We start from the raw sequence: 13,410 nt of genomic DNA, 5'->3' as shown, positions 1-13,410 counted from the left end.
ATGGATTTCATCACTAAATTGCCAAGGACTGCAAGTGGTTTTGATACTATTTGGGTAATAGTTGATCGTCTCACCAAATCAGCACACTTCCTGCCAATAAGAGAAGATGACAAGATGGAGAAGTTAGCACGACTGTATTTGAAGGAAGTCGTCTCCAGACATGGAATACCAATCTCTATTATCTCTGATAGGGATGGTAGATTTATTTCAAGATTCTGGCAGACATTACAGCAAGCATTAGGAACTCGTCTAGACATGAGTACTGCCTATCATCCACAAACTGATGGGCAGAGCGAAAGGACGATACAAATGCTTGAAGACATGCTACGAGCATGTGTTATTGATTTCGGAAACAGTTGGGATCGACATCTACCGTTAGCAGAATTTTCCTACAACAACAGCTACCATTCAAGCATTGAGATGGCGCCGTTTGAAGCACTTTATGGTAGAAAGTGCAGGTCTCCGATTTGTTGGAGTGAAGTGGGGGATAGACAGATTACGGGTCCGGAGATTATACAAGAAACTACCGAGAAGATCATCCAAATTCAACAACGGTTGAAAACCGCCCAAAGTCGATAAAAGAGCTACGCTGACATTAAAAGAAAAGATATAGAATTTGAAATTGGAGAGATGGTCATGCTTAAAGTTGCACCTTGGAAAGGCGTTGTTCGATTTGGTAAACGAGGGAAATTAAATCCAAGGTATATTGGACCATTCAAGATTATTGATCGTGTCGGACCAGTAGCTTACCGACTTGAATTACCTCAACAACTCGCGGCTGTACATAACACTTTTCACGTCTCGAATTTGAAGAAATGTTTTGCTAAAGAAGATCTCACTATTCCGTTAGATGAAATCCAAATCAACGAAAAACTTCAATTCATCGAAGAACCCGTCGAAATAATGGATCGTGAGGTTAAAAGACTTAAGCAAAACAAGATACCAATTGTTAAGGTTCGATGGAATGCTCGTAGAGGACCCGAGTTCACCTGGGAGCGTGAAGATCAGATGAAGAAGAAATACCCGCATCTATTTCCAGAAGATTCGTCAACACCTTCAACAGCTTAAAATTTCGGGACGAAATTTATTTAACGGGTAGGTACTGTAGTGACCCGAACTTTTCCATGTTTATATATATTAATTGAGATTGATATTTACATGATTAAATGTTTCCAACATGTTAAGCAATTAAACTTGTTAAGACTTGATTAATTGAAATATGTTTCATATAGACAATTGACCACCCAAGTTGACCGGTGATTCACGAACGTTAAAACTTGTAAAAACTATACGATGACATATATATGGTTATATATATAGTTAACATGTTTTTATTATAAGTATGTATCTCATTAGGTATTTTAACAATGAGTTATATACATAAAAATGAGACTATTAATTTAAGAAACTCGAAAACGATATATATAACGATTATCGTTATAACAACGTCTTACTAGGTACATATGAATCATATTAAGATATTGATACACTTGGTTAATTATGTTAAATGATAAGTAAATATATTATTAAGTGTATTAACAATGAAATACATATGTAAAAATAAGACTACTAACTTAATGATTTCGAAACGAGACATATATGTAACGATTATCGTTGTAACGACATTTAACTGTATATACATCATACTAAGATATATTATATATCATAATATCATGATAATATAATAATTTAACATCTCATTTGTTATAATAAACAATGGGTTAACAACATTCAACAAGATCGTTAACCTAAAGGTTTCAAAACAACATTTACATGTAATGACTAACGATGACTTAACGACTCAGTTAAAATGTATATACATGTAGTGTTTTAATATGTATTTATACACTTTTGAAAGACTTAAATACACTTATCAAAATACTTCTACTTAACAAAAATGCTTACAATTACATCCTCGTTCAGTTTCATCAACAATTCTACTCGTATGCACCCGTATTCGTAATCGTACAATACACAGCTTTTAGATGTATGTACTATTGGTATATACACTCCAATGATCAGCTCTTAGCAGCCCATGTGAGTCACCTAACACATTTGGGAACTATCATTTGGCAACTAGCATGAAATATCTCATAAAATTACAAAAATATGAGTAATCATTCATGACTTATTTACATGAAAACAAAATTACATATCCTTTATATCTAATCCATACACCAACGACCAAAAACACCTACAAACACTTTCATTCTTCAATTTTCTTCATCTAATTAATCTCTCTCAAGTTCTATCTTCAAGTTCTAAGTGTTCTTCATAAATTCCAAAAGTTCTAGTTTCATAAAATCAAGAATACTTTCAAGTTTGCTAGCTCACTTCCAATCTTGTAAGGTGATCATCCAACCTCAAGAAATCTTTGTTTATTACAGTAGGTTATCATTATAATACAAGGTAATAATCATATTCAAACTTTGGTTCAATTTCTATAACTATAACAATCTTATTTCAAGTGATGATCTTACTTGAACTTGTTTTCGTGTCATGATTCTGCTTCAAGAACTTCGAGCCATCCAAGGATCCATTGAAGCTAGATCCACTTTTCTCTTTTCCAGTAGGTTTATCCAAGGAACTTAAGGTAGTAATGATGTTCATAACATCATTCGATTCATACATATAAAGCTATCTTATTCGAAGGTTTAAACTTGTAATCACTAGAACATAGTTTAGTTAATTCTAAACTTGTTCGCAAATAAAAGTTAATCCTTCTAACTTGACTTTTAAAATCAACTAAACACATGTTCTATATCTATATGATATGCTAACTTAATGATTTAAAACCTGGAAACACGAAAAACACCGTAAAACCGGATTTACGCCGTCGTAGTAACACCGCGGGCTTTTTGGGTTAGTTAATTAAAAACTATGATAAACTTTGATTTAAAAGTTGTTATTCTGGGAAAATGATTTTTATTATGAACATGAAACTATATCCAAAAATTATGGTTAAACTCAAAGTGGAAGTATGTTTTCTAAAATGGTCATCTAGACGTCGTTCTTTCGACTGAAATGACTACCTTTACAAAAACGACTTGTAACTTATTTTTTCTACTATAAACCTATACTTTTTCTGTTTAGATTCAGAAAATAGAGTTCAATATGAAACCATAGCAATTTGATTCACTCAAAACGGATTTAAAATGAAGAAGTTATGGGTAAAACAAGATTGGATAATTTTTCTCATTTTAGCTACGTGAAAATTGGTAACAAATCTATTCCAACCATAACTTAATCAACTTGTATTGTATATTATGTAATCTTGAGATACCATAGACACGTATACAATGTTTCGACCTATCATGTCGACACATCTATATATATTTCGGAACAACCATAGACACTCTATATGTGAATGTTGGAGTTAGCTATACAGGGTTGAGGTTGATTCCAAAATATATATAGTTTGAGTTGTGATCAATACTGAGATACGTATACACTGGGTCGTGGATTGATTCAAGATAATATTTATCGATTTATTTATGTACATCTAACTGTGGACAACTAGTTGTAGGTTACTAACGAGGACAGCTGACTTAATAAACTTAAAACTCCAAAATATATTAAAAGTATTGTAAATATATTTTGAACATACTTTGATATATATGTATATATTGTTATAGGTTCGTGAATCAACCAATGGCCAAGTCTTACTTCCCGACGAAGTAAAAATCTGTGAAAGTGAGTTATAGTCCCACTTTTAAAATCTAATATTTTTGGGATGAGAATACATGCAGGTTTTATAAATGATTTACAAAATAGACACAAGTACGTGAAACTACATTCTATGGTCGAATTATCGAAATCGAATACGCCCCTTTTTATTAAGTCTGGTAATCTAAGAATTAGGGAACAGACACCCTAATTGACGCGAATCCTAAAGATAGATCTATTGGGCCTAACAAACCCCATCCAAAGTACCGGATGTTTTAGTACTTCGAAATTTATATCATATCCGAAGGGTGTCCCGGAATGATGGGGATATTCTTAAATATGCATCTTGTTAATGTCGGTTACCAGGTGTTCACCATATGAATGATTTTTATCTCTATGTATGGGATGTGTATTGAAATACGAAATCTTGTGGTCTATTATTATGATTTGATAATATATAGGTTAAACCTATAACTCACCAACATTTTTGTTAACGTTTTAAGCATGTTTATTCTCAGGTGATTATTAAGAGCTTCCGCTGTCGCATACTTAAATAAGGACGAGATTTGGAGTCCATGCTTGTATGATATTGTGTAAAAACTGCATTCAAGAAACTTATTTTGTTGAAACATATTTGTATTGTAAACCATTATGTAATGGTCGTGTGTAAACAGGATATTTTAGATTATCATTATTTGATAATCTACGTAAAGCTTTTTAAACCTTTATTGATGAAATAAAGGTTATGGTTTGTTTTAAAATGAATGCAGTCTTTGAAAAACGTCTCATATAGAGGTCAAAACCTCGCAACGAAATCAATTAATATGGAACGTTTTTAATCAATAAGAACGGGACATTTCAGGAGCTCCCCAAGGCGAAGAACTCGGTCGAATAAATCCCTTGTCTAACAACTCTTGCAATTGACTAGATAACTCTTGAAGCTCTGGGAGTGCGAGTCTGTACGGTGCGCAAGCCACCGGTTCCACTCCTGGCACTAAGTCTATCTGAAACTCAATTTCTCGATGCGGTGGGAGACCAGGTAATTCCTCCGGAAAAACTTCAAGAAATTCCTTAACTATAGGAACGTCTTCGGGTCTCCTTTCTTCTGGTACAATTTGGCTTACATGAGCCAAGAACTCGATACATCCCTTTCTCACATACTTCTGGACTTTCAAGCAGTTAATGAGATGTAATTGCGAGCCATTCTTTTCACCATAAATCATCATAGGTTCAACGTCAGCCATAGGAATACGAATAGCCTTTTGGTCACAGACCACCTCGGCTTTGTTATCAGCTAACCAGTCCATTCCAACCATAAGGTCAAAACTTCCCAGTTTAATAGGTATCACATCAATGTTAAAGGGCTTACTTTCTAACGTCAAAGTACAATCACGATAAATCTTATCAGCTCTCATCAAGTTACCATTTCGTAGTTCTATAGAATACACGTTATCTAAGGAAGAAACAGGATTCTTAACATTGTGGCAAATATCCTTAGATATAAAACTTCTATCAGCGCCAGTATCAAACAAAACATAAACAGGTTGATCATCAAGTGAAAACGTACCCGTGACTAGCTTCGGATCATCACGAGCTTCCGTAGAATTGATGTTGAACGCCCTTCCTCGAGCATTCCCATTGTTGTTCTTCGGATAGTCCTTCTTGAAATGACTCGGCTGTCCACAACCATAACAGTTCTTACCACTATTAGCATTGTTCGCATTGCTTGCAGTGCTGTTGTTGTTGGTGTTGCCGTTGAGATTAACCTTGCAATCTTTTGACAAATGACCAAACTTCTTACAACAGTCACAATTTAGAACAGAACAATTTCCAGTATGATGCTTGCCACACTTCTGACATTGTGGCTTTTTGCCCTTATACCCGGAGTTAGTTCCTGTGGTTCCAGTGTCGTTGCGGTAAGAATCTTGCTTTTTGAACGGCTGTTGATTAAAATTCTGGTCCTGACCATTGTTCCACTTCCTCTTACCATCATTTGACTTATTCTCATTCACTGTAGTGCCCTTCCCTCTCTGGGCAATCTGATCCAAAAGCAAACTAGCCATGTCAATAGCTTCCTGCACGTTTGCGGGTTTTGAAGTAGTGACCCCGCCTTGAATATTCTCACTCAGACCTTCAATGTACAGTTCTACCTTACGCCTTTCTAGAATAACCATTTCAGGACACATTAACACCAGCTCAAAGAACCTCTTGTTATAGGCGGTGAGATAGTTGCCTACTAACTTTAGCTCTCGAAACTCGCGTTCCATTTTCTTAACCTCGTTCCTCGAACAATACTCCTCGATCATTCTTTGCTTCAGAGTGTCCCAAGGTAGGGCATAAGCCTGATCATGACCCAGGGATTGAGCATAGTTGTTCCACCCGGTGAGCACACTATCTGCCAGTGTGCCAGTTACAAAGCCTACCCTGTCGTTATCATTACACCCACTAATGCGGAAAACCGACTCGAGCTTCTCAAACCATCTAGTGAGACCAACTGGTCCCTTAGTTCCGTTGAAAGAATGCGGGTTGCAACTAGTGAATGTTTTGTAGGAACATCCATTACGGCCTTGAGTTCCGTTTCCATTGGTGTTGCTCGAACCACCACGATCATTACTGTTTTGAGCGTTGTTGAATTCTCTCAGTAGTTCAGCTCTTTCAGCCACGATTCCTTCGGCGACCATCCTCCTGATTTGAATGGCGGTTGATTCCTTCGGAGGCATCTTCAACACAGAAAAACACACTAGGTCAGTGTCAAAACAACGCTATATATGAAAATATACTAGCAACGAGTGTTGAAGACTAGTAAATAATAGTACGAAAATATTCGCTAGTAGTGAGAAGTAGTGTAAGCGGTAATAGTAGTGATAGTAGTGTTAGTAGTAACACTAGTGGTAGTAGTAGTGGTACTCGTGTTATGTAGTGATAGTAGTGGTCGTAGCACTAAGTAGTAACATTAATGGCAATAGTAGTAGTATAACATAACACAAGTATTACGGTCATGGAAAGTCACTAAATATAGAATAATACCGCATGCAATAAAAGATAATAGTTACTAATAGCATAAACCACCATTAATATAAATAAAATCCGAAAGTGATAAACCAAATTCCCAAGTAGTAAACCAAAAAATAAACATAATGTGCTAATAGCCCGGTTTATAACAGCCGGTACGTCTTATATAATCAACTAAAGAAAGTATGGCGAATGAAAAAGGAAAGAAGCTCATGGTCAACGACCCTTCACTTCCTCTTCTGTCGGGTACGAGAAGCAGGTCCATCATTCCTCGTCCTATTACGTTTCGCCTCTAACGCAGCAACCCTGGCAGTCAAGGCTGCTATCAATCCCGCCATCTCAACGAACCTCTCTTCAGCCTCGTACGTATAAGTATTTATACATGTGACTCTTTCCTCCAACCTCTCAAGATCATCGGGGTGCGGATATGTCCTAGCAATATCGCTCAAAGCGTTAACACGATCAACAATATCCCTGTTACGGTTAGTATGAACCAAATCCAATGCATAAAGGTTCACGGGATGGTTAGGTATCTGATGCGGAGCAGGTGCTGGTGCTAGGGCAGGAGCATTCACCTCAGCCATACTAGAGTCGCAGTCACTGTTTCCTGAATCATGTGACATCTAACTTATAGTACAAGAACACATACAAAACAGATTAGTCAAGTAAATAATGTTAGTCACAAAGTACTCAAGTAATGACTAAGTCCCGGTCGTAGTCTAGACTCATCAAGGTGTCCTAATGACCAAATCAGACACACTAATGCAAGTCTTAGTTTTCCTACGAACCATTAGCTCTGATACCAACTTTAACACCCCGCCAAATTACCATCTAACGGCGTGTTAATTCAGGTCCCACAGTTAACAGTTACGCCCTCTATATGAGACGTTTGAAGCAATCGCATTTAATTTTATTAAAAATTTACTTTCAAAAGCATAATTTAATAATCCCAAAATAGAAACACTGTTGTGATCGTAACCACAAGCCAACAGTATTTAAACAGTATAAAAGTTTTAAATGCGAAAGTAAATAATGTTCTTTAAAATCAAATGCTGACTCCACGGCCAGTCATGCAGTAAACACAGCGGAAGCATACCTCTTAAGGACCTGAGAATAACAACACGCAAAAACAGGTTAACAAATAGTGTTGGTGAATCTACAGGTTTAAAGTAATGTAACAGTATCTGAAAAACAGTTATCAGAAAAATAGTTTAGTTTCCTTGACCACGAGATTCTATCATTTGCATAAACCGAGCACCTGAATACTAGCAATGACCCGAGTATAGAAGACACTATACCCACCTTACCTCGTAAAATGTTATACACTTGTTCAAATGTATTTAATGTTAAAAATAAATGCACCACACTTTTTATAGCGGGTGAGGTTGTCAACCTAACGGATCCGTCCATCTAAATTGTGCTTACACCGATGGTATTAAAAGTATTCAAGCTAGAGGCTTTTTGAACAAAATCAATATGCATATGTGTAGTACTCATGTCAATACAAAAGTATTTGAAAATGTAAATATAACAACGTGTATTCTCATCCCTGAAAACATGTAAAAAGTGGGACTGTAGACTCACCTTTGAATAAGCTCGGATTGAAAAGTGAACAATTAACTTGTACGGTTTATAGTCGAGTAATGCAACCTAAGTATACGTAAGTAGGTTGGTCAATATATGTATCTTAAATAAGTGTGGTTTCATAGTGTACATTGTCTTATTGCTCGACTCGACGCGTTTCAAAGTAAAAGTCAACTATATCATGCAAGTCAAACAAAGTCAACCGAAGTCAAACCGAAAGTCAAACTTGGTCAAAGTAGTCAACTAAAGTCAACATCAGTAGGTTCATGTCAAATATTTGTCAACATGTCAAACCTAAGTCAAACAATACGTTTTAGGTCATGAATGATCATTTCCACAATTTCAGTTTATCGTCATGCACAAAGTTTATGAACACGTAGCATACTTAGCACATTATCTCATAGTAAAAAATTCACGTAAATATGGAAAACTCCAGATCATAAATATACTTAAAATAGATTCCAAAAAGTCCAGCCAGGGACTCATACGACAATTAAAAGTCATGAATCAGAAGGGATACATTTGGGACTTGCCAAGTCAGTTTCTGACCGCGCACTGATTTCATTTTGGCTATAACCGGAGTTAGGAACATGAAATTGATACAATACCAGTGGTCATAGTTTAAGGACAAATAAAATTAACAAATATCAAAAATATAGCCACTTTTGTTTAGCGAATTTGTACAGTTTATTCATGCAAGTTGAACATTCAGTTTTCAGCTCAAATCAGAATTCACATAAAGTATGGCTCTATTGTGCCCAATGCATAAGGTTTCAGAGATTAACATAAAATAACAATAAGTCACATATCATGTTAAGTTTTATTTTCCAGAATCATACATACTCAATCAATAAAAATAATCCACAGAGTACAAAACCGTGAGCAATTTGCAGATTCGATTCTCATTTAGTTAGTCATATTCGCACGCGATTATCTGAAGATCTAGATACAATTAGCCTATGATATCTACATGAAAGATGAAGTACTTTTTGTCTACTTTTCAAATATGCAAAACTTTAATCACATAAGTTAACACATTTTATTATACAAGGTTAGTTTCATGCAAGTGCTGTATAAAACTACTTTTACACTAATTCAAGCATATCTCGGGTTATGCATAAGAAAACGACATGATATCCTAGTCTAAATTGAGTGTTTTTAAATTATATTTCCAGTGGTATAAGTCTCACATGCCAATTCGTTGTCTATCAATACCAGATTTCTGATCAAGCAACAAAAACACAACGATAATTCAAATTGACATAACTTAATCATACGGAAACGAAATCAAGCGAATCCAAAGCCTAAACTCAATAGTTTTTCGCAAGGAATCTGATTATAACATAATAATTAACATTTTAAAAACTTAATTTTTCTGATCAAACAATAAAAAATTCGTTTTTAAACCCTAGCGCATCAAACAATCAAAATAACGATAACGATTAATACGTACGCGTATAGACTTGAGCAATTGACAACATAACTATGAAACTCTTATAAAAATCAGATTTTTAGGATTAGGGTTTAGCTAAATATACCTTAGATCAACAATCAAGGCACACCAATACGTAGAGGATAACGCGAATTACAACGTTTGTTCTTGAGGTTTTACCAAAAATTGAAAATTGAAGGTGTATTGTTGGTGGTGGTGGTCGACGAACAAGAGAGGGAGGGAGGGGATCGACTGCAGTTTTTTGTGTGTGAGGGTTTAATTAGTTTAGGTTAATCACAAGTATTTATATCTAGCCCTAATATAGATAAGTACACATAAGTCCCTCAACATTTAACAAAATAAAGGGGAGGGGGAGGGGGTCGGCCGAATGGGGCCCTCTATGGGTTCCCGGGCTCTCGTTTTGCAATCCCGTGTAATCGTGGTCCGTTTTAAGTGTCATTTAGTCGTACCGAAGGCCCGGAACGCTAACCCGATCGTTAAACGCAACCAATCGCTTAATTTATTAAAAACCCAATAAATTAAATATTTTAAAAAGTTAATAATTAATTAATAAAATTAATTATTAAAACAAACCCGGGCGTTTCGTTGCTCAAAAAGCTATTATCAAAATCGTATCGTTTTTATCGTATTTCATTATCCGAAACATTTATTTGAATTAATATCAACCCGTATTAATTATTGAAACCCTCCAAAGATCAAGTACGCATTTAATACACGTAAACGCATAAAAGTTAAATAATCGCCGTTTGATATCGGCTAAAAAGTCACGTTTTCACCCCGGAATTAAGGCCCAAAAACAAGAAAGATTCGAACTTTGTCAGCAAAATACCCACTTCATTGGTTAGGATTAAAGAACAAGTAATTACGAAGACGGTGCAAAAAGAATCAAGAGAATCAGAGCTAAAACGAAGATTCTAGAGCGAAAACGGTGAAAGACAAGAAATCAAGTTACGATCCAGGAAATTTAGGCTGACCAGCAAGCCATACGGCCTGCCATACGGCCTGCCAGTATGGAAACGGCCTGCCATATACGTGCCACCACACGAGCCATCAAACGGCCTGCCTTGAATACGGCCTGCCAAACGGCCTGCCAGGCGTATTTGGCAATTTTCAAGTCTATTTAAAGGGTCTTTGTCATTCATTCCAACACACACTTCAATTCACTTCTTTCTCTCTCTTGTACAATATTAGTCATACTTTCAAGGCCTTCTCACCTCCGAGCGGGAAATTAAGTACCCGGAGGCGAACGCTGAAGATTGTATTAGGAGCGGTCTGGAGTCTTGAAGTTGTCACTTTTGTATTCGAAGCTCGTTTAATCTACTGGTACTTCTATCCTTTATCTTATATAATGTTTTATGATATTATTGCCATGATTAGCGAGTAGTTATCTTTAGTGTATGCTATGATGTAAGTAGTTATAATGCCGAAATAATATTATGGTTTGTGTATGTTGTCGAAATACTTTCCGATTATGCTTTAAACTCAATCGCTTTTCCAACTAATAGAACATAGTTATAGGCTCTGTTATTGGGAAGTCGCGAACCCCGATTCAGAGTACACTATCTGTGTCACCCCTTGGTAAGAGAAGTCTCTCGGATACAACGTAAGATCGACTGAGGCACACCGGTTGTAGTAAGTCTATCAAGCTTTAGATTTCGACTGAGGACTCTTTTGTAGTGAAACATCTGACTAGACCCTTAGTACATTGTCGGTCCCAGACCATGCTAGTGTAGTCACCAAGCATATAAACTTTGTACGTGCACGCTGAAGCACATCGGTTGTTTTAAGCTGTACCTCTGCTAAGTAAGGCCATGAAACATGGTAAGTGTTGACCAGTACACTGCACCATAACGCTGTCTCAAGCATTGCACCCCGCTTGAGGGATTCTTAGTTAATTAAGGAACTGTTTGTTTAGACACATAAAGGATTGGACCGTTAGGATAACCGAACGTGTTCATGGAAGTCATCTTGACTTGGCCATGGTGTTCTTTATGGTTGAACTCTTTTTAAGGGCCTAACTATCTTTTACCAATCATTAACGAAAGTATTAAAGCACATCACGTCTCTCGGATATGGTACACCATGTATTCTATTATGCTTAAGAAAGTTTAGACCATTTTGGAATGTTAATACATTGTGACAACCCGGAAATTTCCAACCAAATTTAAACTTTAATCTTTATATGTTTCCGACACCGGAAATTTCCAACCAAATTTAAACTTTAATCTTTATATGTTTCCGACACGATAAGCAATATTTGTTAAGTTAAATTTCAAGAATTTTAAACTATGTTCATACATTCATTCAACCTCGACCAAGTTCCAACGATTCACGAACCATTAAACGAATATGATTATATATGTATATGTGTATATATATTATAACTTGAAACGTAAACAAAATATTAGATTAAATACTTTATATGATTGTATCTGTTTCAAAATGTTTATCAATGGAAATAGAAGATAAGATCAAATGATTGAATTATCAGATTTATTGAATTATGATTACAAGTCTCTGTTGAAAGGCCCACGTTGATTTTAGAAATCTTTCCATTTTAACAATATTCAGAAAATGGTAAAGTGATTTATAAATAAGAACAAATTGTCAATCATTGAGAACTAGACAAAGGATAGTGGAAGATTGAATCTCATAAAGACTCGATTGATCTATTTAGTTTCAAACGTACAAAAACGTTTTCAGTTTAAAAAGAACTTTATTATTAAAACGTATATAACTTTTATAAATATCTAGAACCACTTTTGACAACTCATTACTTAACTAGTATGATAAAGATAACGATATTTATATTTTATTTTATTAAATATATATATAACGATTTAAATTAATATTATATATATTTATACGCGTATTATACGTACATAGTTTTATACTTTTACTATACTTAAACTTTACCTTTACTTTACTTTAACTTTAATAATTCACTTTAATAATTCATACTTTAATAATTTACTTTAATAATTCATACTTTAATAATTCACTTTAATAATTCATACTTTAATAATTCACTTTAATAATTCAAAAATCTATTATAAATAGAATTCAATAGGTTTCATTATTTCATAGAAACTTGAAAATATTTTTCTCTAAACTCTCTCAATCGATTTACATATATATATTTACTCCGTATTATTTCAAGATATTATTAGTATACATAAAATATTACGACGGAGTGTTGTCCGAGTGATTTCAAAATTGTTTTTCGAGTAGGATAGGATTAAGGAAATTATAGGTTATAGCTATGGAGGTGATTGAGTATGGTTCATGGGTATGCTCGTGAGGTCAATATAGTGTTTATCATTTCCGTTGCGTCTACGTACCTTTCCTGCAATATTGAATCTCAATATTGATACGTGAGTACTCATAATCTAACTTTTACATACTAATAGTGTATCCCTGACTAGTGCTCGAGTATTTAGGATTATGCATGCTTGTACTTTTGATATTGCCCTTAGACAGGTTAGGTTGAATCTTGAATTAGTTACACTTGCGGTTGAGATAAGGTATAAGATATGCATGTCCTTGGAAAGCTAGCGAAAAATTAAGAACTTTTCCTTTAGATATCGAATGGTTTCGATGAACGGATTAGAAGTTATAATCAATTGAATTTTTGATATTTTTATTAAAAATGATTATTATTATCGTCGTTTTTATCGTCGTTCTAGTTTTATCTT

This window comes from Rutidosis leptorrhynchoides, chromosome 1, assembly GCF_046630445.1.
Source record: "Rutidosis leptorrhynchoides isolate AG116_Rl617_1_P2 chromosome 1, CSIRO_AGI_Rlap_v1, whole genome shotgun sequence".
Taxonomy (NCBI): Eukaryota; Viridiplantae; Streptophyta; class Magnoliopsida; order Asterales; family Asteraceae; genus Rutidosis; species Rutidosis leptorrhynchoides.
Note: the sequence above shows the minus strand (reverse complement) of the source record.